We start from the raw sequence: 25,262 nt of genomic DNA, 5'->3' as shown, positions 1-25,262 counted from the left end.
TTACATGAATGTATGAATTATTTTTCTGTATTTTATTTTCATTATTTCTGTGTTTCCCCTATGACCCGTATAATATGTATAGGCTCATATTTACTTGAGCCTTGGGCAGCTATAACCACATTTACTTAACCTGAGCTGATGACATTGATCAGTTTTGGACACTTAGCGATATTTAGTCTTCCGAAGCCTGAAGGCCCGCTTTTCTGTTTCCTAGGATTTCTAGGATGATTGTGGTGATTCTGGATTCAGGTGATTCTGGGGAAACAGAAACCTTCCATTACAATCTCTCCGATAGCAACAACCAATTAAATGCCTCCCCCTCCCCTTCTCGATGCTCTCTTCCTTGATGTGGCTGTGTATCTTTACTGCTTCTTTAGCCCTCCTACCACAAGCTTTCCTTTCCCTTACCTTGTGACAGAAGGGCTCATCCTCTGGAGGTTTTAATAAACAATCTTTGTGTTCGCTACTGAGTGATCTCTGAGCAGCCCTTTGGGTTAAGTGTCTTCTACCTTCCTCACAAGTTGATGCCTTGTAGTCTGTTGGCCTAGTTATTTTAACACCAACCACCAACAGCCTCGTTCGAGGCAGGGCTGGTCTGTGGGCGTCGCGGCTCTGCCGCGCCCCCGGCAGCAGCGGCTTCGTTCGATATTGAGTGAAATGAACAGAACCAGAAGATCTCTGTACACTTCAATGCTATATGAAGAGTATTCTGATGGAAGTGGATATCTTCAACATAAAGAAGATCCAACTCACTTCCAGTTGATCAATGATGGACAGAAATAACTACTCCCAGAGAAGGAACACTGGGAAGTGAATGTAAATTGTTAGCACTACTGTCTATCTACCCAGATTACTTATACCTTCGGAATCTAATACTTAATGTGCAATAAGAAAATGGGATTTACACACATATATTGTATCTAGGTTATATTGTAACACATATAAAATGTGTGGGATTGCCTGTCATCTAGGGGAGGGAGTAGAGGGAGGGAGAGGATAATTTGGAAAAATGATTACAAGGGATAATGTTATAAAAAGAATTACTCATGCATATATACTGTCCACAAAAATTATAATTATAAAATAAAAATAGGAGAAGATATACACCTTATGTTTGAATAAAATTAAAGATTTGAAAAAAAGTTGTACCCTTTATAGGGCTACATCAGCTTATTAAAATGTTACTAGATGGTTTGTCTTAGGAAGCCCTAACCCTGAATGAAAACTCTCAGGTTTCTGTATTGTTGAAGTGAAAAGTCTAGATAGAACCTCCCCCCCAAAAAAATTGCCATGATAAAAGTTTAAACATATAAAGCATAGGCCAAGAGGGTCCCTAATGATTGTTGATACTCTTATCTAGGCATGATTTAATTGTGCCTAATGAAGGAATCCCACAGAGTGAAGAAAACTGAGATTTATAAGCCTTAAAAACTACAGTTTCATCCTTTGTTTAGACAAATCAGGACAGGGCACTGATGAAAGTCTAGGACTCCAGACCATTTTAGTAAGGAAAAAAAGGGTCTGACCTAAATATGCACCAAGGAGCAGCTGCATTTCATCTCAAGAGAAATCTGTCTTAAGAATGACTTAAAGGAAACCTCATTCGTTTGATGTTGGCTCATTTAAAGCAGCATCTATTTGTAGACAGAAGCTATTCCCCAAGTACCCAGATCCCATTGTCCTGCATAATTTTTATAGTTAATCCCAAGGAATTGATCATATTAAATATGTCACATTTGCAGATGTGATGGGCCTTGTGTCATTTTCTCAGTGATGGTATGCTAATGTAGACAACTAGTCAGAAAAAAGATTACAAGGGATTCTTTGCTAGTACTGGGTACAATTGGTACCAATTGGCAACTTAATTGCCCATAAGTACTTCTGAGTCACAGTTCCAACAAGGAAAAAAGCACTTATGGTTGGTCACTAGCTGGAGCCTGATCTCAGTTCCAAGACAAAGGAGTATTACTGCTTGTTCTTGCAAGACATCAAAGGCTCTTTAGATCAGGATAGAAATGACCATATTTCTCCCCAATAACACCATCTTGGAAACACCAACAAGTTTAGAGCCCAGAAACAGTTCTGAAAAAGCAGCATCAAAAAAAAAAAAAAAAAAAAAAAAAGAAAGAAAGAAAGAAAGAAATTTGGGGAATATGCTCACTCCAAGATGAGCATAGTCTAACTATCACATAGAGTTCAAAGTAAATAAATAAACTCTACAAATTAACAAGCAACAAAAAATAATTTGGCCATAAAAAGCTACTATAATGGTAAAGTGTAAAGTTCAGTCTAGCTTTCTGGAGGTCTTCCGGACAGGCCTTGTCTTTAGGTGGAGAAGTAATGAAAGCAGAAGAGTCACCAGGAGGATGGTCAAAGATGGAATGTCTCTTTTCCAGTCATTCTCAGCCCTTATATACCTTAGTACAATTGCATCATTACAGCATACTGAATATGTCTGAACTAGAGAATTATTACCTCACCATACTAAGTACTAAGTATATATGTGAACTAGAGAGCCATCATCTCATCAATTCCACTGAGTTAACACTTTGTTTCAAGTATACTTCTCCAGAGTTCTGGCCCTCTACAGTAAAAAGCACCAAGATATTAATGTGAAAACAGATACAAGTAAGCCTCCAAAAATGTTTTGAGATGAAAAAATTAAAGCTATCTACAACCATATAAAAATGCTCTAATTCACTATTGATTAGAGAAATACAAATTAAAAGAACTCTTAGGTAGAAAGTCACAGATTGGCTAAAATGACAGAAGAGATAATGATAAATGTTGGTAGGGGTGTGGGAAAACTGAGACATTAATGCATTGTTCATGGAACTGTGAACCCACCATTCTGGAGAACAATTTGGAACTATATTCAAAGGACTTTAAAACTGTTCATATCAAGAAAAAAAATCTTCATATCCTTTGATCCATCACTGTCTCTACTAGGTCTGTATCCCAAGAAAGTCATGAAAAATGGTAATGTTTGTAGCAGCCTTTTTTATAGTTGAAAGAAACTGGAAACTGAGAGGATGCCCATCAGCTGGGGAAAAGTTGAATAGTAGTTGAATATGGCATATGAAAGTAATGGAATATTATTGTTTTATAAAAAATGATGAGCAAGCTGATTTTAGAAAGGCCTAGAAAGATTTACACGAACTAATGCTGAGCAAAACAAGCAGCAAGATTGTGCAATTATCAAGTAGGACAAACAAGGTTCTTTTCAGCTACTCAGTGATTCAAGGCAATTCCAATAAACTTTAAATAAAAAATTCCATATGCATCCAGAGAGAGAACTCTGGAGACCAACACATACTATGTTCACTTTTTAAATTCTTTTTCTTCTGTTTTATTTTTCTCTTGTGGTTTTTCCCCTTTTGTTCTTATTTTTTTGGTACTAAGACATATAAACAAAAATTTAATGGGAATGTATAAGCAGGAAAAAAAATAAAACTATATGAAAGAGAAACCCCAAAACAACATCAAAAGAACTAAAAAGAGATGATAATGTGAAATATGTCATTGGAAAAAAAAAACAACTAACCTGAAAAACAGATTAAGAAAAGATAATTTGAGAATTATTGGACTACCTGAAAGCCATGATCAAAAAAAAAATCTAAACATCTATATTTCAGGAAATTCTGATATTTTAGATCAAAAGGGTAACTGAAAAAAAATCCATTTATCACCCTCTGAAAGAGATTCCCAAAAGGAAACTCTCAGGAATATTATACATTTTGTGAAAAGATACCATAGATCATATTTTTAACAAATACAGCAAGTTACTTTAAAAAAGACCTCATATCTCAAACGTAGAAAGAACTGAATCAAGTTTATAAAAATCAGAGCTATTCTCCAAAAAGGCAGTTTTCAGAAGAAAAAAAAAAAAGTTACCTATAGTCATATGAAGAAGGCTCTAAATCACTATTGATTAGAGAAATTCAAATTAAAATAACTATGTTATTACTTCACACCTATCAAAAATGAGAAATGCTTTTAAGGATGAAATAAAATGGCTACATTTTGTGTCATATAATTTGATGGAGTATCATTGCACTATAACAAATGAAAAGGCAAATAGTTTCAGAAAAAACATGGGAAGATCTATATGGAACTGATGCAAAGTGAAATGAGCAGATCAATTACAGTAACAGCAATAATGTAAGACTTCACTGCTCTGATCAATACAATGTCACAAGATAATTCCAAAAGAATCATGATGGGGAAAAAATGCTATCTCCCTCCAGAAGTGCAATGATCAACTCTGTGTGCAAATTAAAGTATAATTTTCTTCATTCTTATTGCTTTTTTGAGATAAGACTACTGTGGAAAAGTTTTGCATGTATAACTGACATCAGTTTGCTTTCCTTTTCAGTGTGTTTGTGGGGGAGAGTAGGGGAGGGAAGAAGAACTCAAAAAAATTTTTAAAGAACATTACAAATAAATGAATAATATTTTCTTTCAAATTAACAGAAATCTATTTTCTCTTCCTCCCAATAGAAAAACAAATATGTAACAAATATGCATAATTAAGCAGACTCCCTCATTGTGTCCAAATAGTATGTTTCATCTATATCCTGAATTTATCCCCTCTCTGTCAGGAAGTAAATAATGTGTTTTATCACCCGTCTTTTGTTGATCATGACATTGGTCATAGTTCTTTCTGATTTCAAAGCGGATTTGTCTTTATACTGTTATTATTGTATTAATTGTTCCCCAATGCTTTTCATTTCATTCTTCAACAGTTAATGTTGTTCAGTCATTTCAGTCCTATCTGAATTAAAGTATTTTTGGGGTTTTTTTTTGTTTTTTGTTTTGCAAAGATACAGGAATTTTCCATCTTTTTCTCCAGCTCATTTTACATATGAGGAAACTGAAACAAACAGGATTAAATGGGTGACCCAGCTAGTAAGTTTTGAGACCAGATTCGAACTTAGATCCTCCTGACTTCAGTCTCAATGCCACCTAGTTGCCCATACATTTAACTAAATTCTTTAAATTCTCTTTTTTAAAAAAACATATTGATATTGTAGTATAAATTGTCCTCTTGGTTGTGCTCATTTTAGTCTGCATCAGTTCCTAAAGTTTCTCATTTCTCTTGAAAATTATCTATTTTCTCATTTCTTACAACATAATAGTATTGTATCACATTTTTATGCTTCAGTTTCTTCAAAATTTCCATGGTTTATGGTCATCTCCTTAGCTTCCAGGTTAAATTGCCATCAGCAAAAGAACTACAATAAATATGTTTTAACATATAAGACCTTTTTGTCTTTTTAAAAATCTTTGGGCATTGGCCTATAAGTAGTCTATCTGGGTCAAAGAACATGCACAGTTTAGTGACCTTGTTGTATAATTGTTGCATAACCTTGTATAATTTCAAATTATTTTCCAGAATTGTTACACCCATGCCAGAACTAATTAGCAGTAATTTTATCTTCTTATTATATCACATCCCCTCCAACACATATCATTGTCTTTGTTTTTGCATCTTTGCCAATTTGCGAATGAAAGCCTCAGAACTGATCAGAAATGTTCATTTCTGTTGTTATTAGTGATTTGGAAGAGAAGGTTGATTTTTATTTTTTTGGAGGGAAGTTGGAATTTGTTATAGATAGTATGGTTTTCTCTTGAAACCATCCTCTTATGCCATTTACCAATTATGCCTACTGGGGAGTAGCTCTAATTCCTATAAGTTTTGGTCAGTTCCTTATACACCTTGGCAAAGAAACTTTCTGTGAAAATTTTTTCCTGTTTATTGTTTCCCTTTTTAATCTTAGCTTTATTGGAATTGTAAAAAAAAAAAAAACAAACTTAATTTTATATAATAATTTTTCTTACATTATTCACTCTATTTCTTGTTTGGTTATAATCTTTCCTTTTACTCACATATTTGGTTATAAACTTTCCTTTTACTCACATATACAGTTGGTAACTGTTTTTATTAAAGCTGTTTATTTTCATAATAATTTTCAACATTCACTTTTACGAAACCTTGTATTCCAAATTTTTTTTCTTTCCCTTCTCCCCACCCCCTCTTCTAATCCAATATGTTAAACATGTACAATTCTTCTATACATATTTCCACAATTATCATGGTGCTTAAGGAAAATCAGATTATACTACTTTGAAACCTTGGGCAAGTCACCACCTTTCTGGGCCTTTGTTTTCTCACCTGTAAAATGGTGGCTTGGGCAGATTATCTCTGAAGTTCTTTCTATCTTTAAATCTGTAATCCTATAGTCTTCTGTAGTACAGATAAGAGACCTTACAAAAGCAATATTATGATTCTTTGGTCTTCATTCAATCTGTCAGAGTACCAGAAACATAATCACCAGTCTAGTAATATTTTTCCCATAATTCATAATGAAATAAATCCTTACTTCATCCTACTATCCCGATAATGGTCAACATACATACCTTCACTAAATCTTTCAATTACCTCATCATTCTGATAATACAATCCAATGCAATAAGCATATATTAAGTGCCTACTATGGGCCCAGCACTGAGCTAAACAAAAGGGCCATAATTAATTAAAAGAAAAATATTCCCTGCCTTCAAGGAGCTCACAAGCAATTAATGATGGGGGGCTGGGGGTAGAGAGAGACAACATACCTAAAGGATGTGAGAATGGGGGGAAACAGGAGCTATCTAGAGGAGCATCTTGATCTGTGTAGTAGAAACCAGACAAAGCAGCAGACGCAGAGTGGAGAGAGCTGAGCAATCACATTTCAGCCTTCTATAAAGAAAGACATTGGGAGGAATTTGGTCTCAGTCAGAGTAGAGAGGAGGCTGAGGGAGATGGTGTTAATCAAGGTTTGAGTTTGCTATGTGGTGAGAAGATTAGAGGTGGTGAGCATAACCTGAGAGGGGATGCATACGTGGATGTAGAGAAGCAACATAAGTCTTAGATATCACTCTACTACTACTCTCTCCAAAATTACCAATTATGTGTTACATTTGGGATTAAGTGACCTCTTCCAATCATACTGATTACTGTACTGATTACTGTATTCTTTGTTCTTAACCTGGAGCTCATTTCATTTCAAGTCCCCTTTATTTTCCCTTCTCAAACTTCCCTAGTATTTTCATGTGCAACACAATTCTTCAATACCTCATTCACATATGCCATCTGTTGTTAATTCTTGTTATCTCCATTTTCACAGTATCTATCACCTATCTCCCCTTCATCCATTCACATAACCATCACTCTGGTCCATACATTCATCTCATATTACTTAGACTATTTCAACAGACTTTTAACTGATCTTCCTCCCTCAAAACTCTCCTCTCCAATCCATCATTCATTCAACTGTTAAGTAATTTACCTAGTGTTACTCATCTCCACCTACACTAAATAAACTTTACTGATTCCCTATTGCCTCCAGAATTTTGTTAAGGTCTTTCTTTGCTACATAAGGCTTTTTAAAATATGACTTCTACTTTCCAGTCTTTTTAAGTTTTTCATTGTTCTATGGTTACCACAATCCACTGATGCTGGCCTATTTATTATTCCTTTCTTACCAAACTCTGTCTTCCACCTCAGTAACTTTACCTGGAATTCTATCCTTCTTTACTTCTGCCTTTTTATTTCCCAGATTATTCATTATGCTACCTAGTTGCCTCCTCTGAGACAACTCCCCATTTATTCTGGATGTATCTTGTTTTGTACCTACCTATTTATTTACACAATCTCCCCATTAGAATATAAATTTCTTGCAGGAAGGGACTGTTTTACCTTCCTTTGCATTCCCAGCATTTAGTACACCATCTGGCACATAGTAAGCACTCAATAAAAGGCTTTTTGATTGATCAAATAATTGGTTGATATTTTCTCTCATGTATTTTCATTCTTCGCCTCTATACTGGCTCCTTTTCATATGCTTAAAAGCATGCCTCCCAATTTCACAAATAACTTCCCTTGGTCCTTTTATTCCATCTAGCAACTGTTCTACTTCCTTCTTCCCCCTCACTGCTAAAGTGCTTGAAAAAATTAATCTGGGACGTGGCTCTTTCCAACAATGAGATAATTCAGGCCAGTTCCAATGATCTTGTGATGATGAAAGCCATCTATACCCAGAGAGAGAACTGTGGGAACTGAGGGTGGATCACACTATAGCATTTTCACTCTTTTTATTGTGGTTTGCTCGAGTTTTATTTTCTTTCTCAATTTTTTTTTAATTTTTTGATCTGATTTTTCTTGTGCAGCAAGATAATTGTATAAATATATATGCCTATATGGGATTTAACATATATTTTTATCATGTTTAATGTATATTTGGATTACATGCCATCTAGGAGGTGTGGGAGGAAGAGGGGGGTTGGGAATTGGAACATAAGGTTTTTCAAGGGTCAATGTTGAAAAATTATCCTTGCATATGTTTTGAAAGTAAAAAAAAACCAATAAAATGTAATTAATAAAAAAGAAGAAAGGAAAAAATCATGCAGAAGTTATCTAACAACTGCTTTCTAAAGTTATTAATAACTTCCTGGTAACTAAATTTTTTTCAGTCCTCATTCTCCTAGACCCCTCTAAGATTTTTGATAGATGAATAGTATTTCTCTTTTTAAATCTTATTCATTTCATTAAAAAGCTTCCAAACTCATATTTAAAAATTTTAACAACCATGTTATTATTTTTTAAAAATATTTTCCTTTTCTTTGATCACTTTGGGATACAGATCTATACAGTAGTATTGCTGGGTCAAAGAGTATATATGATAATGCTCTTGGGCATAATTCCAAATTATTTTTTTGAAGGGTTGGACTAGTTCAAAGCTCCACAACCACTATTCCTAATTATGTTTTCCATCTCCATCTTTAACTTTGGAGTTATTGATATTCCCTAATTCCTCATTAATGACTTTTTTAGCTTCCTTTGCTGATTCTTGTCTTCTTTGCCAACCATTAAGATAGGTTCTCCCCAAAGGCAGATTAGTGAGTCAGACTGTTTAACAACTAGCAACTTTGAAAAAAAAAAAGAAAAAAAAAAAAAAAAGAAAAGAAAGAAAGAAAGAAAAAGGGACAGTTAGGTGGCGCAGTGGATAGAGCACCAGCCCAGAAGTAAAGAAGACCTGAGTTCAAATTTGACCTCCTATACTTAACTTAATCCTAGCTATGTGACCCTGGGCAAGTCACTTAACCCCAATTGCTTCAGCAAAAAAAAAAAAAAAGACAAATTTTAACATTTAATCTGCTATAATACAATACTTTCTTCAGTACTTTTTAAAACCTAGACAATCAGAAAAACAACAAATTATGTTCTTATTTATAGTGCTTGCTATTTCTGAGGTATAAATGCTCACCACTATCAAAAACAGTTTTGAGCTTCTTCCAACATATCTCTAGCTCTCTCTAATATTCTATTTTAAGACAATCTCAATGATTTTCAATCTCTACTTTGATACAAATGAACAAAGTCTTCCTGAATCCAAATCTACAGCCATGGAAAAGTCCTTTACCTCATGTTTATCATCTGTGAAATGGGAGCTAATAGCTGGAATACCTTAGTTCAAAAATTGTTATGAGGATCAAATGGAATTTATATGCTTTGCAGGCCTTAAAACACTATGCAAACTTTAGCTTTCATTCTGAATCCTTTCTGATCTCCAGCCCTTTAGTTCCAAGTACCCAAAGAAAATCTCTAGTTGTTCCACCTCTAGTCTGACATTTTCAAAAACCGACCTTATCATAAATCATTAGATTACAAATTGTTAGTTAGGAGATTCCGATTCTAACCTCTTTGTTTTAAAAATGAGGAAACTGAGATCAAGAAAGTATTAAGTGACTTGCTCAAAATATCAGTGGTAGTAAACAGCAGATCTAGGATTTAAAACCAGATCCAGCATGAACATTGGAGTCATGGTGATATACAGGCTCTTCGAGAAAATATATGTAGGCACAGTGAGGTGGCACAGAAGATGGAACATGAGCCCAGGAGTCAGAGGAACCCAAATTCAAATATGACTTCAATCACTTATTTAAGGGTGTGTGACCCTTGGTAAGTCATTTTACCCTAATTACTTAAAAAAAAAAAGTATATTTTGAAGGAAAAGTCAAAAAGTCAGGAAAAGAGATGAGATATTCTTCCTGTTATAAAATGAGATGACATTTATTACATTGGGATCCATCACAGCCATTAACCCATTATTATTGGTTACTGTTAGGATGCTTATAAGGTGCTAATGGATATAATAATCTAATTTAGCATAGTACTTAACAATTCTCTAGTTCAGTAATATATTTACTAGAATTCCATGAGATTCACACCTTTAAGAGAGTATATGTTCAAGGACCTCCCATAAGCCCAGGGAGTACCCACAAGCCCATTCTCGGAGGCGGAATCTGATACATTCCCACTTCTACCTTCGTGCTGGCTGGAGACATTGGAGAAGATGAGAGGCTGGAGGCTGGAGGACTAACTTTTAGATTTGTAGACATTCGAACAAGAGCACTCAGGAGTCAAGAAGAGAGATAGGCCTCTACTAAAGCTAACCGGGCCCCAGGAAAAGATTCAGGATTTTGAAGGACACAATATAGGATCTGGACTTTAACTCTTGGCTGCATTTTGGGATTATTGAACTGAACTGAAACTAAGGCTGCCTCCAGAAGCTCTCCACGAAACCTGCCCTAAGAGAACAATTACATTTTAAGAGAAACAGAACATCACAGATTACCTTGACAAGTTTGATTCTGAAATCTACCCAGGATGAATTTGACATTTCTGAATGGCTTGAATTAGATTTCTGCATCAGAGTTGTTTTTTTAATTATCCTTCAGGCTGTATATTCCTGTATTCATATATTCATATATATATATATATATATATATATATGCATGTCTTTCTCTCTCTCTTTCTCTGTGTATATATATATATATATATATATATATATATATATATACATATATATATATATATAAATAATATGGGCCACAGTTAGAAGATAATACAGTATTTCCCCTAAACTTGGTCTTCCTTTTCACTCTAATATTTCTGGATCCTATGACTTTTTTCTATTCTCTCATATTTGAAACTTTGTCATTATTTGATTTTTCTTTCACCTCACATATCCAAATGGTTTCCGAGTTATTTCCATTTTTATAATGTCTTTCATGTATACATATATACATATATATATATATATATATATATATATATATATATATATATATACAGTTCTTCATTTTATAGAAGAGGAAATTTATGCCTAGAGATGTGGTATGATTTGCCCAAAACTAGGAAATGTCAGGCCCAGAACTTTAAGGCTTCTATTTGAGACTGGTTCAAGACTTCTGTACAATGCAAAATGCTGTGAATATAAATCCTCCTCCAATTTGATAAATGAAACAACCTAAAATCATATTTTTATAGAAAACAATAAAGGAGAATGAAATTACTGGCAGATGATCTTACTTATTTTTCTTCTGTGCAACTGTTAAATATTTTTAGTTAATAATCTGTATCATTTGAATACAGGCATAGAATAAAACTTGATACTAAATGCTCTCAGTCTAGAAATACCTAAGAAAATTTTTAAAGTTAATATTGCTCCCCTATGTATTTTTCATAGCAAATATCAACAACTAAAAAGTATTATTCAATCTGGAAGAAAGAACTGTTTGCAGTTAAGACTGAATTTGGCCCTTAGTGGGCTTCCAGCATCTAGCTAGAATACAAAATTCTGCAACGTTTCCAATAAAAGAGAAAATTAAGCCAGAGACTAATAAAGAAGGAGCTATTCATCTACTAGTTCCATTTTTCCACTATATGTGGTAAGGTAATGAAATTCCTAGGCAGACTTAGAAAACAGAATACCACTCCCCAGGTTCCCTACCATCACCACCAGCCAATCATGCAAACCTTATTGTGGTTAGAGAATTTCTCCAAGTCACACAACTTTTCCCAGATTCCATTGAATTTGCCTGACAACAGGCACAGGACCATATATACACCCCAGGCTCATCTATCTATCATCTGAGCAAGAGAACTCTTTCTTCCCCCTAGAGAGAGAATAGCAGTGGAATTTGGAATAGCACATCTGACATCAAAGATGTAGCCAAAAGAACAGGACGGAGTATATTTCCCTTCTAGGCTTGATAAAACAATATTGTGGTTAGTTATGCCATGATTGCCCAAAGGAATAGTAGAAGTTCTTCAGCTCAAAGCAATTTAGCAAAGCCTAAAAAATAAGAGCCAAGCACAAAGTAATAACATGTTGTTGGAATTTACATAGTACTTAAAAAAAAAAAAAGTTTTATTGACACTCACATTGGCCTAAATTTTGTCCTGTATCCCTACCTTCCTCCCTTGCAAAGAGACATTCCATAAAATCACAAATAATCTTTAAAATAAAAAAAAAAATGAAGAAAAGAAAAACAATCAACAAAAAATAATCAATATAGCAAAAAAATTCAAAACTAGGTCCTCTGAATCCAAAGTCGATGCTCTTTCCCCAGCAATTTGCTTTTCAAAATTAAGGAATTTTCTGCTTTGAACATGACATGGACCTTAGACTTTTACTTTTAAAATTGCCTTTGGAATTGATCATAGTTCTGATTTCAATCTCATTTCCCTTTGAGAAAGTACGTGGGCTCTTTTTTATAATGATGTTGCCCAGTTTGCATGCTGATCTACCCTTTAGAAAACCAGACTTTCCAGCTTCAATCCTTTCCTTGCCTTTATTCCCACTCCCCTTTACTGTCCTAACTTACCCCAGGCCTGTCAACATCTTAAAGCAGGGAAGCCTAGGAATTTATAAACTTGTACACTGAAACAATGAGCCACAATTTAGGGCAATTCTTAATCCTAGCTTTCCCAACAATGAGAAAGGAATGGGAAAGAGATTAGGATGATACAGAATAAGAGAATGGAAGGGAAGAAGGAGGGGGAAGGTCTGCTTAAATTAAAGGCAAATTGCCTACTTATTAACATTTTTTAAAAAGAGGATTCATCTTATTAAATGATATATTGCAATATATACTATTCCAGTGTCCTGAAAGATGAAACCATAGAATTTTAGTATCTTTGATTAGAAAGGAATTTTTATGATTTTCTCCAAAACTATTATTTTATAAATGAGGCAAATGAGATAAAAAAAAAACCAAGTGATGTAGCTCAGATCATAGAACCAAGTGTTAGCATCTTTGGAATAGAACTTAAGGATTCTGAACTTTAATTTAGTTTTTCTTCCCATTATTTCTTTTACTGATATGCAGAGATAGCCAGATTGCCAGTTTCCATACATAATATTTATATCTCCATTTTCATACCTTTTCATAGATTATCTATCCTTCATACCTAGAATATACTCGCTTTTCTCTTCTACCTCTCAGAATTGTTAATTCCCATCAATATTTAGATTGTGTCATTTTCTAAATGAGTCCTTTCCTAATCCCCTTAAATTATCCCTCCCAAACTAAAATACTTATTTTATTATATTTCATATATACTTACAGATGTTCACATTAGACTGTAAGCTTTCTGAGGGAAAGAATTGTTTCATTTATCCTCACTACCTAGTGCAGTATCTAGCACAGAGTAGGTGCTTAATAAATGCTTGTTGACTAAAAGACAACACTTAGGTCAAAGTGTCATAATTAGTGGGGAAAATATTATTTCTGAGCCTTTCAAAATTTGCTGCCAAAAAAAGATCATTTCCCCATTCCTCTCCATTTTATATATTCATGGGACCTGAAACAAGCTTGATCTTTCTTTCATGTTGAAGAATATGAGTAGGGCTGACATTTCACCAGCCACACAAAAGAATTTCAAGTTCAAGTCCCGTCATAATATGTCAATCCGAATCAGAAACTAGAACTGAAAAGTGATTTTTCATTGTTTATATTTTCTCCAGGAAATTCCATGGAACTATACTTATTTGCCTCTAAAATTCAGGAAAATGGAGTCTGTTGCTTGTCAGGTCCTCCTGACTCCAGAGTGCTAACTATGCTAACTAGTTGCTTCATAAAAATATTTTTAGCATTAATTTTTAAATGGCTTTTTATTAGCAAAATATATGCAAGGATAGTTTTCAACATTCTTGCAAAACCTTGTGTTCCAAATTTTTCTCCCTTCCTCCCCACCCCACCCCTAGACAGCAAGCAATCCAATATATGATTAACATTAATTTCTTTAAAAATTTGAGTCTCAGATTCTCTCCTTCCTTTCCTTGCCTCCACACTTCTTAAGAAAACAAATCTTTTAATATAGTTATCCTTATGAAGTCAGGAAAAATCAATTTCCATGTTAGTCATGTTGCAAAAAGAAACACAAACCAGAAATAAAAATATGCCTTGATTTGCAGTTTTAAACTCCCTCTGTTCTTTCATTTGAGGTAGATAGCATTTTTTTTACCAAAAGTTTCAGAATTGTCTTGGATCGTTGTATTGCTCAGAAAAAACTAAGTCATTTACAGTTGATCATTGCATATCATTGTTGTTTCTGTGTACCATATTCTACTAGTTCTGCTACTTTATTCCACATCAGTTTATGTAATTCTTCCTAGGTTTTTTGAAACCATTCTGTTTGTCATTTTTTGGAGCACAATAGTATGCCATCACAATTGTATGCCACAAATTGTTGTCATTCCCTAATTGATGAGCATCCTTCTGATTTATAATCTTTGCCACATAATTTTTTTGTATATGTAGGTCCTTTTCTTTTTTCTTTGATCTCTCTGTGATACCCACCTAAGACCCATCTTAATTTATTAAAAAATACATTTAAGTGATTACATTCAAGATACTGTGCAAGATGATGTGGAGAAATAATAATCTTGGATTTATATGGGCCTTAGGGTTACAAAAATTTTCTCATGTATCCTGTGACACTCCTAAAATTTCACAAATATGAAAAAAGTGTTTGGCAAACATTCTGACCACTTAAGATGGAGGTACCCACATGGAAGAAACACTGTTGCAAAGAATTTAAGTTGTAAAAGCAAATAATGAATGGTGATATAACCCAGTACCTTTTAGTTATTTTACAGTAATGAACTCAGAATTGACCTTGAGTTCAGTGACTATATCATAGAAAAATAAATGAAGAAGCAAGACAGACAAAGAAGAATTCCTTTTGCAAAATCCTATTAAAATCAGCTTTTTGAATGTTGGGAGCCAGACTTGGACCTATATTTTTGTTAGCATTTTATCCTGCTTGGGAAGTGCCCTTGATTGATAATAGATCTATACTTTATTAATGTAGAGAGCTGTGTAAAACATTGGAAAATTAAATTAATTTTAATGGTCAGATAGTCTGCATGAATCAGAGGGATGATCTGCATCCAATTCTTTGGTTTTATGAACCTTTTAAACTTTTAAAGATTATTGAAGACCCCCTCTCCCAAAGACCTTTTGTTTGTATGGATTATAGTGATTCATACTGACCATATTTGAAATTAAATCATCTTAATAGTATTATAAAATTCAAAGACCCCCCCCGAAAGGGTCTTGGGGTTTTTGGAGCATACTTTCAGAACCATTACAATACACTTCTGCCTCTCAAAAATAAAATTTTAAAAATTATATCCTAGAAATTCTAGGATACTCTGGATGGTTGTGGCATTAAGCAGAACAGTCAGTCTTTAACAATAAATGCAGGAGTTTTCAGTAGCTTTTAAAAAGAAGAGGACAAAGGAAAATGAAGTATAACAATCATAGGAGAAGGTCTAATAAATTAGTCCAACTTCTCAAGAATCATGGACATCTCTTTAAATAATTCTTTTAAAACTGGGATAAAGGCAATTTTTTTTTCCTTTTCAGAGTTTCAGCTCTAAAAAGCTTTCTCCTAGAACAGTACATTTGAGATGCCAAAAATTCAGTCTGAGGATGTAATTGCAAAGCATTGAGGTTACATATTTAGAATTATAGTTAACTTGAACTGTCTTTCATACCTGCTCTGACATCTTTACAACTGCTGTTGAAATTATATTTCTAAAAAATATGTCAAATTCAGTTTTCCCATAGACTCAGTAATTATAAAGGTTATAAGCCTGTTTAAAGACCTTAAAGACATTTATTTTTAAATTTGTTGATTCGGTATTTTTTTTTAATTGATGTACCATGCCTAATCGTATCTTGCCTAAACATCATCCACATTTTTAAAAGTAAAAAAAGGTCACAGACATTGTATTTAGGTCTAAATTTCTATATATTTGTGATATCTAGTATATACTTATCTATGAATGTGCTTTATCCTACAGGAGAGGAAAGGCTATTGTACTAAAAATAATTGTATATACCAAGAAAGATGAATTAGAATATAAAAATGGGAGGATAAATAGAATGGAGAGGAGAGAAACTGATCAGCAAATATATATATATATATATATATATAAGGCTATTGTACTAAAAATAATTGTATATACCAAGAAAGATGAATTAGAATATAAAAATGGGAGGATAAATAGAATGGAGAGGAAAGAAACTGATCAGCAAATATATATATATATATATATATATATATATATATATATATATATATATATATATATATATATATATATATATATATATATATATATATATATATATATACACAACAAATCAGTGATTCTTTTGACGATAAGAAACAGAGAGGACGTCCTACTTGGGATACTGAAGAGATAAAGTTCATTGGTATCTTTCTCTTGGTTTGGCTACAAAAGATGGAAAAAAAATGGCATTTATGACATGTTCTCCCAAGGGATTATAGTCTGTGTTACTACTTCCCTACTACAAGCTGTGGTTCTGTAGTCATTGCTTCACATGGGCCCATTGTATATAGGTGCTGGGGAGGAAATCTGTCCATCCATTTTTCTCCCATGAGGGAAAACATTTCTGGCACTCTTTGAATTCTTTTTCTCTTTCTCTCCTTTCCCCCAAATTTTCCATGAACCAATTCTAGTCATGTATACCAATGCTTAACTTCTAGAATTTACTTTACTTTACTTTGGGTTTTTTAAATCAAATATCCATTGCTGTACATTTGGGGACTCCGAGTCTCTTTAAACAGAACTACATTCTTCAGCAATGCCAGAAATTTGCATTCTCTTGCAAAAATAAGGTGGGGAATGATTTGATTGGAAACAATAACTATACAGCATAAATATAACATTAACACTTTGTGGTTTAATAAGGGTGATTTTCCTGGCATGCCAGGCGACCAACCTAGAATACCTTTGAAAATAAAGAAAACATGTTTATTACTATTACTTGACATAGCCATGGCACCATGAAAAACATTACTATAATAAGACAGACAGTTCAGTGACAAGATGCCTAAGTTACATGTAGGACATAAAGCATATGTATATTTTAGAAGCACATGCTTTTTTATTTTTTTGATTTATGCATAAATTGGATTTAAATGAAGCAGACCAAATGCACCAAGACATCAGTATCACTCTTTCTTCTAAAGATACCATGGTAGTGAAGCAGGACAGAGTCAAAATACCTGGTGATAACTCAAGATGCAGTGGATGACTTTGGTGTCTTCAGTGTCTCACCAAGCTCAACACTTAGCACAGTTTCTCGCATTTAGTAAGCACTTTAATAAACATTTTTTGGCAAAGGGAATAATCATAAACAGCAAAGCAATAAAGCTAAGCAAGACTGACAAAGCAAAATTAGTTGGCTATAGTAATATTATCAACAGATCTATAAAATTGACTAACATTAATTATAGCATATATGCAAATACAAAAGAGCAAAACAATTAGAAAATATTTATAATTCTATTATACACATAACACAGGTACATAAGTAAATGAACATAATAAAACAAAGGATACTGAAACATGCAGTAATTATCATGTGTAGCAAAAAACATTCAATTAGAACAATATAAACATCTGGGCAATATCTAGTATTGTCTTCTAGATAAGCATGCAACTATTCTAAAAAATTTCAATTTCATTGATGTATTTCATATTTATATTACAAATACTAGCAGATTATTCTTCATTCTTGCATCAAAGTAAAAGTTAAGTAAAATTGTAATACAGTGACTTCATCTAAAAGTTCATGCAACATTTCACTTCTGGAATACACCATATTTTTTCCATTTTTTTTCTATTAAGAGAAATTGGGAACTCAAACTCTTGTAAAAATGAATGCTAAAAATTATCTTAATGTGTAGTTGGGAGAAAATGAAATACTATTAATTTTTTTTAAAAAGAGACTAATTTATAAAATTTAATCATGTAATTTTTAAGTATATTGTATAACATGGAGATCACAGTTTCATATATAATTTTTTGTGTTCTGCATATTTAGAAAGAAAAGTAATATTTTTGATGCTTAGGTCCTGAATAAGAAATTTAAAAATTTTTAAAGAATATATATGTACATATATATGTACATATTATATATGAGACATATATATGAGACATATGGATGTCTCTTACTACATATTAAATCCATTAGTTATTTGTAATAGTTGGCATATTTCATTGTCATTTCTCAGGAGTCATGAATGATCATTATGTTGATCATGACTTATAGCTTTCAAAGTTGTTTGCTTTTACAGTCTTATTCTATAAATTATTCTGGTTTGTCCTTGTACTTTTTCTTTAGTTTATCACAGTTCTCAGAATCGTAGTTTTATAATATTGATGTGATTGTATATATTAATTTCTGGTTTTCACTTCACTCTGCATCAGTTATATTTTTACATCTTTTCAAAATCATCTTTTTTTCATTATTTCTTTACACTAAAATAGTTTTCCATCACTTTCACATATATAAATTTGCTCAATCTTTCATCACTTGATAGATCTCTTTCTGTTTCCAATTTTTACTCTCACAAAAACAGCTCCTATGAGTATTTTTGGCACAAAAAGTATCTTTTCCTGTTTTTTTAAATCTCGAGTCTTATAGCTGGGGCAAATGGCATTCACTTTTTAGTAAGTATTTATATATAAAGCCAAACCGCTTTCTAGAATTGTTACATCCATTTAAAGGTCTATCAATATTGTATAGATGTTCCTATTTTCTCATAACCCTTGTAACATTTAACATTTTCCTTTTCTCTCCCTTTTTTGTTGCTCTGATGAATATGAGACAGACTCTCAGAATGACTTTAATTTCATTTCTCTATTTAATGGTGATTTGGAGCATTTTTTTTCCATAGGCTACAAATTGCATTGGTTTCTTCACTTGAGAACTATTTGACCATATCTTTAAGCCATATTTTATTTAGGGAATGGCTCTTCTTCTTACAAATGAGATATTTATCGGAGAAATTGCTGCATAGATTCTCCAGTTAATGATTTTCCTTTTAATCTCATCTTTAGTTAGTCTAGTAACTAATTTTTGGGTCTGTTTTCTAAATTACTTGCTCACTTCTCTGCTCCTATATTTATGATAGTAGATAATTTGGACTGATCATCAGTATCAGTATTTGCTTCTCTTCACCTAAACTTAAGATAGGGTCAGGTTGGCTATCAGTATTCTTGTGCTCTATGGATCGCAACTTTTCATTAGGAATCTCTACAGGGGCAATTCTAGGCAAGAAGTTGGTTTTAGGTTTAGCACAATTAAATGTGTTATACACAAATTCTCCATGGAAAACATCACTCATATGTTGTTAGTTTTGTTCACTACCTGTTGAAATAAGTTTTCGTCATTTCTTGATTATTAGAATGTCCCACAAACTAAGAAAGGGTTTTAGTGAGTAGCCTTGTTAGGATCTCCTGCATGCTCTAGGGTTATTTTATAAATGGAATATTGTCTAATCTCTCAACAGCTTTGTATGGGTTAACTTTCAATAGATTAGCTAATTTGTAAGTCTCTTAAATTTCAAGTTTTAAAACTCTTATCTCCTTATTGAAAGTTTTAACTATGCATTTTAGTATTATATTGTCAATTATTTCTATTCCAATTCTGTTGCTTTAACTCTCAAATTTTGAGACTGATCTTGTGACATCATCAATATCTCAAATATTAACTTGAGAGATAAAATTCCTTACTCTATTGCAAGCCAATGATTATATAATTAATATATAAGTATAAATACCAAACTACTACTCATACAATATCAAAGCAGCAGGCATTAAGTCAAACTTATAAAAATTATTAATAGTTTCTGTGTTGACGTAGCAAAAATCTTGCATAAAACAAGTATTCAGAACTTGTTTACAAACACAAAGCATATTAAGAAAATTCAGCAAGACATATCATATAATAATGTTTCATATCAGTAGCAGATAGATGGAATACCAAATTTGCCTGTGAAAAAACTTCACATCTCCACAAAATAAATAAAATAAAATTGGAAATAAAGTTTCCTGGAGTATTTGTGGGGAATGTAATTGCAACCATAAAATAAAATAAAATAGCCAATATTTTGGATTTTTTAAGCTATACGTGTACATTCATTATTTTAACATAATTCGATATGAGTCATGATGGGGAAAAAGGTCAGAACAAAAGAGAAAAAAGCATGAGAAAGAAAAAAAGAAGAAGAAAAAAGTGAAAACAGTATGTTTCAGTCTCCACATTCTGTCTCCATAGTTCTCTCTACATGTAGATGGCATTTTCCATCCAAAGTTTTTTTGAAATTGCATTGGCACACTGAATTGCTAAGAAGAGTTAAGTCTATGATAGTTAATCATCATATAATCTTGTTATTGCTGTGTATGTTTTCCTGATTTTGCTCATTTCACTCAGCATCAGTTCATGTAAATCTTCCCAGATTTTTCTGTTTATCATTTCTTATTTCTTATAGAACAAAAATATTATATTATAACTTATTTAGCTATTCCCTAAATAATGGGCATCCATTCATTTTCTAATTCTTTGCCACCACACAAAAATAACTGCAACAAACATTTTTGCACATGTGGGTCCTTTTTCCTATTTTGTGATCTCTTTGAGATATAGATCCAATGGTGGCATTACTGAAAGGATGTACACAGTTTGATAGCCCTTTGAGAACCAAATTGCTCTCCAGAATAGCTGGATCAGTTCACAACTCTACCAACAATGCATGAGAGTCCAGTTTTCTCACACCTCCTACAACATTTATTATTATCTTTTCTTGTCATTTTAGTCAATCTGAGAGGTATGAGGTACTACCTCAGAGTTGTTTTAATTCGTATTTCCCTAATCAATACTGAATTAGAGCTTTTTTTTTTTCTTATGGCTATAGATACCTTTAATTTTTTTATCTTAAAATTGTCTGATCATATCCTTTAATCATTTATCAGTTAGGGAATGACTTGTATTCTTATAAATTTGACTCGGTTCTCTATATATTTTAGAAATGAGATCTTAATCAGAAACACTAGCTGTAAAAAGTGTTTCCCAGCTTTTGCATCCCTTCTAACCTTAGCTGCATAGGTTTTGTTTGTGCAAAACCTGTTTAATTTAATGAAATCAAAATTATCTATTTTGTATTTCATAATGTTCCCTAATTCTTGTTTGGTCATAAATTTCTCCCTTCTCCAAAAATCTGACAGATAAACTATTCATTGTTTTCCTAATTTGTTTATAATATCACTCATATATAAATCATAAACCCATTTTGACCTTACCTTGACATAGCATGTGAGATGTTGGTCTATGCCTAGTTTCTGAGTGTTTCCAGCAATTATAATTCCAGTATATAACTAGAAAATGAAATAAAATTATCAATTAAAAAAAACTAACAACTATACTCATTATAGGGAAAACACATTTTAAAAAATTCTAAATTTAGAATTAAAATGTACAAGTCCCTTCTCAAGCAAAATATCCAAAACAACATATATGAGGCTAAGAAGAAAAAGATTATGCCATCAGGGTTCTCAACTGTTCTGCTGAGAAAACAATTACTATTGTACTACCAAATAACCTGATCTTCTCAGAAAAATTAAAAAGATGTGATTTAAAAATTCAAAAAAAGAAGTGATCAGTTCAGATAAAAAAAAAAAAGCACTTTACGTGTGTTAATGCATTTGATTTTCACAACAATATTGAGGTAGATGATATTATTATCTTTATTTTACAGATGAGGAAATCAAGGCTGGGAGAGATATTAAATGATTGGTCCATAAACACACAACTTGTAATTGAGGTAGTATTCTAAGTCAAGGATCTTACTGATTCCAATTTCTTCACTGTCTGCACTGCACCACCACTAATCCATGGTGAAAAAAAATAAAATTAGGACCAGAAATCAAAGAACAGTGAAGAAAAGAAGTTCTATTTCACTAGAGTGATGATGCACCTAGGCTCTTGGATTTAGGGCAATCAGTGATTTTCTGATGGCAAGAAGTAGACTTCCTGCTTAGCTGCAGAAGAGATGAGCAGTCTTCCCTTTAGATGTCCCTGGAAATAAGAGGATAGGAGACTATCTCACACTATATTGAACCTGCACCACAGGGGTTACATCTCCTGCAATTGAATCTTCAGTTCTCCAAGTCTTTCTGGATATTAGTGCTGGAGAGAAACCAAAGCAGGGATACCAACTGCATTCCACATGTCTCTATCTCTCAAGATATATTGTTCATCTGCTTCTTTTGAACACCATACTTCTTTCCTCTTCTTAAAACAATTCTCCATCAATCATTCCCAATCCTACATACACACAGACTCTCAAATTTCCCTCAGACATCCACTATTGTGCATTTTGGAAATCTTAACCTTCTTAAATAGAAGCTATGTATGTAAACTCCTTAAGGTCAGAGGTGTCTCGCTTAGTGCCTGGCATATGATAGGAGCTTGATATATTTTTGCTAATTGATGGCTTAAAATTATGTGCCTGTATGCTACACAGTATAAAGCTGTCTAAAGTGTCCAAAAATCAAATAGGCAAACATAATCTGCAATCCCATACAACTATATTTAATATGAAATAATGTCATATGACATTATTTTAATTCCAGACACTTATACTAAAAAAAAAAAAAAAAAAAAAAAAAAAATTAAAAGATATTTGAAGAATTTCTTCAAGGTTATAGAATTTAAAGGGTTTTTTTTTTTTTTGAGGAAGTTGTGTTAGTTCTGAGGAAACTTACTAAGTTAGTTAGACTAAATGTTTTCACGGTCTCTCCTAGATCTGAAATTCTATGATTTTAGATCTTCAGGCTATTTGATAGCTTCTTGAGTAATGGTTCCAAGGACATTTGTTTTTCCCCTCATTGTAAATTTTTCTGTAGGAAGAACAGATGCCAAAGATCAAACTGATGATCTTTTCATGTTTCAAATCAGAAAATCTTCCTGATTTCTTGAGTTATTACCTTAACAATGAAACAAACTACACTACACCCTTGATTTTATGCAAAACGTGATTGCCTTCAAAATACATTCACTAATTTTGTACAGCATTTTCCATCCTATAATCAGTGCTGAAAAATCTCAAAATCTGTTTTAATTTTTTATTTTACCTTTATTCCAGATTCAGAAATTAAAAAATCTATCTCAACAATAAATTCTGTTCTCATCTTATAACAAAGGATTGTAAGCATTCAATATTTGTCTTTTTTTTTAATCAGATATTTTTAATGTTTTAAGGAAAAACGTTTGTTTGGTTTTTTAGGCTGGGGTTAAGTGACTCGCCCAGGGTCACACAGCTAGGAAGTATTAAGTGTCTGAGACCAAATTTGAACTCAGGGTCCTCCTGAATTCAAGGCTGGTGCTCTATCCACTGCGCCTCCTAGCTGCCCGTAGGAAAAATGTTTTTGCAATAACCAATACATTTTCATCTCTCTCACCACAAATAAAAAATTTAAAAAGTAAAACACAAGGAGACATATAGAAAACCAGAGTTCAAATCCCACCTTACACATTGCTGTGACCTTGGATAAGTCCCTTAACCTCTGCCTCAGTTAACTCAACTATGAAATGGGGATAATAGTAACTACTTCCAAAGGTTCTTGTAAAAATCAAATGAATGCTTGCAAAGCTATTAGCACAATGCTTGACATATGATAAACTTTTTTTTAAAATAGTTTTTATTTGTCAGAAATATGCATGGGTAATTTTACAGCATTGACAATTGCCAAACCTTTTATTCCAATTTTTCCCTCCTTCCCCTCCCCCCCAGATGGCAGGTTGACTAATACATGTTCAATATGTTAAAGTATAAATTAAATACAATATATGTATACATGTCTAAACAGTTGTTTTGCTGTACAAAAAGAATCAGACTTTGAAATAGTGTACAATTAGCCTGTGAATGAAATAAAAAATGCAGGCGGACAAAAATAGAGGGATTGGGAATTCTATGTAGTGAGTGGTTCATAGTCATCTCCCAGAGTTCTTTTACTGGGTGTAGCTGGTTCAGTTCATTACTGCTCTATTGGAACTGATTTGGTTCATCTCATTGTTGAAGAGAGTCACGCCCATCAGAATTGAACATCATACAGTGTCACTGTTGAAGTATATAATGATCTCTTGGTTCTGCTCATTTCACTCAGCATCACTTCGTGTAAGTCTCTCCAGGCCTTTCTGAAATCAACCTGTTGGTTATTACAAAACAAAAATATTCATATGATAAACTTTTAATAAATGCTTATTCTTTTCTCTCTCTACTAACCTATTCCATGAGTGTTGTCCTTCAAAAGTCATGTTACAGATAATATGTTTGAAGTTTCTTCAGGTAGTTTACCAAGCACAAAAGAAAGTCATTAATTTATTTTCTTACCTTCCATATCACTTCCTTCTTTTATCTTTCTCTTTCTCTTAGTTATGCTCCTTCTCTCCCTCCTCTATGTGAATGTTTGGAGCAACAGAACTTCCAGGAAGAGATATCCTGGAGAATGGAGCAACTAGCTTTCACAAGTCTAGAAGCCAAGGGGAAGCAGAAGTGAATGTACTGTGGTCCTCAAACTTTTTGAATAGGGGCCAATTCACTGTCCCTCAGACTGTTGGGAGGACCGGACTATAAAAACAAAAGCTCCCACTCTGTCTCCGCCCTCAGCCCATTTACCATAGCCCGCGCACCGCATAAACGTCCTCAACGGCTGCATCTGGCCCTTGTACCATAGTTTGAGAACCCTGGGCTTATTTCTGCCAGTTCCAACTACCGTAAGTGAGTGATTATAAGTGTCTGAGTTCTAACTGGGAGTGAACAGAAGTTGAATTGCTTGAGTTGCAAACATGAATTAGCAGAAGGTGGATTGACATTATTCAGGAACAGTCTGACATTCTCAAAGGTCCCTTGGCATAGCCCCTATCTGTGGACTTGAAATCTTCAGTATTTATACTATCGATAAAGGGTTAAGGGGAACTCATATACACAGGTTTTGAATGATTCCAGCAACTTTTCTTGAACATTTTCCAGCAACAGGGGGGTCACT

General features: G+C 33.2%; 1 long non-coding RNA gene across 1 annotated transcript; it reads right to left on the bottom strand.

Annotated features, from left to right (window-relative positions):
• LOC141559419 (uncharacterized) lies at positions 1 to 24,931 on the bottom strand. The gene is made up of 3 exons (XR_012487400.1): positions 24,608 to 24,931; positions 21,516 to 21,590; positions 1 to 255 (listed from the first exon to the last, which is right to left on the bottom strand). It is a non-coding gene; the product is annotated as an uncharacterized LOC141559419 (long non-coding RNA).
• Positions 24,932 to 25,262: the final 331 nt, after the last annotated feature.

This window comes from Sminthopsis crassicaudata, chromosome 3 (assembly GCF_048593235.1).
Source record: "Sminthopsis crassicaudata isolate SCR6 chromosome 3, ASM4859323v1, whole genome shotgun sequence".
NCBI lineage: Eukaryota > Metazoa > Chordata > Mammalia > Dasyuromorphia > Dasyuridae > Sminthopsis > Sminthopsis crassicaudata.
The sequence above is the reverse complement of the archived record's forward strand: the minus strand, read 5'-3'. Positions and strand labels throughout refer to the sequence as shown.